Source organism: Otolemur garnettii, unplaced genomic scaffold, assembly GCF_000181295.1.
Source record: "Otolemur garnettii isolate 467f Iridium unplaced genomic scaffold, OtoGar3 scaffold00034, whole genome shotgun sequence".
Taxonomy (NCBI): domain Eukaryota; kingdom Metazoa; phylum Chordata; class Mammalia; order Primates; family Galagidae; genus Otolemur; species Otolemur garnettii.
In genome coordinates this window covers 13,667,421-13,670,030 of record NW_003852429.1, presented here as the reverse complement: position 1 = coordinate 13,670,030, position 2,610 = coordinate 13,667,421, and positions in this window count along the sequence as shown.

Below are 2,610 nucleotides of genomic sequence, written 5' to 3'. Positions count from 1 at the left end.
CATCATTTTATTTTTGCCAAAATGTTGGCTTTATTGTTTTTAAGATATTTTTAATATTTTCTCTATATTTTATTTAAATATGTTAACATAGGTACTATTAATTGCAAGATCAGAGATTTAAATGAGATTACAATAGAAATATATGTGCAAAGTTGGCCATATACCCAATATGTAGTTAATAAACATTGAAGAATTAAAATATTTGGATAAATATCAAATAATTATACATATGCAATAGCATGTCAAATATTTCTAACCATATTTTAATGTTAAATTTGAATATGCTTTTGAGAGATGACAGTTAACTTATTAGATTTAAATTTCAACTGGCGACAGACTTTTGACCTCTCTGCCCCAATTGACTTATGAGCAGCCTCAAAGCACGATTCTTAATGGAGAAAAATTAGGTTTGAGATCCCATTATACCAGAGGCAACCAACATATTAAATGGCTTTATATCCACACAAACACCACTTTTAGTTAAGCAAATATTTGTTCAATATTCACTCTGTTTAAGGCACTAAGACAGTTGCAAAGAAGAGCTTGCCATCTCCAGACTGTAGCATTAAAGAAAAGACTGTAAAAGTTGCCAGAGTGTTTGAAACCCCATGCTAATCTCCTAGGCTACTTCTAACACATCCTGCAAAAAATAATAAAAATGTGGACTTCATTTTGTTATCCAAAAATACCCTCCACATCTGCCAGCACTCTCCACAGAGATTATCCTTCAGCACACGGAGGTCTTCTCCAGCTCTAGAACCTCTGTAATTAGCAAGTTAGGTTAGAAACTTTACAATTACAATAACCATACCCACGTCCACAACTAGCCCCACAACAATGGCAGCGCACACACACCAATACCCCTACACACACAAACACACACATGCACATGCAGTTACGTGCACATACACTAACACACACCCATAAACACACATACACACACATGTACACACATATGCACAACCACACATACAAACATACATACAGGCACAAACACACACAAACACAGACACACAGAGACACACACACATATGCAGGCAGGTACACACACATACACTAACACATACATACACACATACAAACACACACACACATACACACATAGTCACACACAGACAACTTCCATGTTTCCTGTAGTAATTTCATAGTAAAAAATCCTAATGGATTTCAAAAGAATTGTTCTTGCTTCAAGGACAGAGAAATTGAGTAGGCACAGTGGGCAATTACGTTCTACTTGAACACAAAAAGTTACCAAGGCTCTGTAAGGTGCCCAGAAACAAAGGTATAAGTCAGATTCTATAATATTAGTGAGTGCAAAGAACCCAGGAAGGGTGTGCATTTGTTTGCACTAGAGTTTGTGGTGTAATCATAGAAGAGATGATAAACGTGAACTTTCCTGGTAGCTCTGTATTTGGGAAGAAAAGAGAAGATAGAAGCTTTCTCCGGCAGCCTACCTTTATGTGCAAAATGGCCTCCAATAACAGGAACAGAATTGGGGAAAACAATAGCTTTACAAATCAATTTTCAAAAACCAATTTTTAAATAAAATGGGGACTACTACTATTTCCATTACAATTTCATTCTTAAAGTTTTCTTGCTCAAAAGAAGAGATGACACTTTGAATTCCCAGGAACGCTTTATTTTCATCTATGGCTGCACATGTGTACTCACGTACGTACATGTGACGCATCTGTACATATGAGCTTCCAAGTTATTTTAAATATGTTAGAATACTTTATTTTAAAAATTGTCCACGCTTCACTTTGTAATATCCCATGTCTAGGTTCTGATTACTGATAAGATAGGTACAATATGACTATTTCCTTGGCAGAAATTTTCAAGATAAAATTAATTGTAAACATCCATTTCGATCTTGACCACGTGGTACCTTCAAGGAATCCTCCTTATCACTGAATCTGTAGGAAACTTATTTTCACTTTAATAGTCTGTATCTCACATTGCCTTTCTTGAGGCCAAATCTAAAGTTCTATATCAAAGACTGTTGAAGTTTTTTATTGTTCTGGAAAATGACTCGTGTATCTATTGTCACCAGTGTTCCTGCTAAAAAGTGGCAGCCTAGATCTGGACAGAAAGCACGGGACATATGTTGTCGAAACCAAGACAGCCCAGAACATAACATGGAGTTATGATTGTTGTCAAATATTGCTACTCAAACCTGGCATTACCAATCGTGAGGTACAATGGATTATTTTACAGCTAATAGGATAGAATATGAAATATTGAAAAAGAAGATATTACATATATTTTCCAAAAAAATCTAGTTTCTATTTCCTATTTATTTAAACAATGGGATGTAGAGAGATAAACTTAAGGTAACTGTAGTTTAGACAAATTTATAATATGAATTATTCTATATGGAAATTGGTTTTATCTTCAGAGTATTATGATTTAAAGAGGAGGGTAAGGTCTGGATGAAGAAAGTTGGGAGACATGAGAGCCAAGGCCCATGGGTGGATTTTGATGAAACAATGGTTTCAAAAATGCTATGAAGAGAGTTCTGATGTTAAAATATTCTGTAACAGATAAATCAGAAAATTAAATATGGAATTTATGTTAAATAATATAAGATTAATTTTTCTTTTTTTTTTT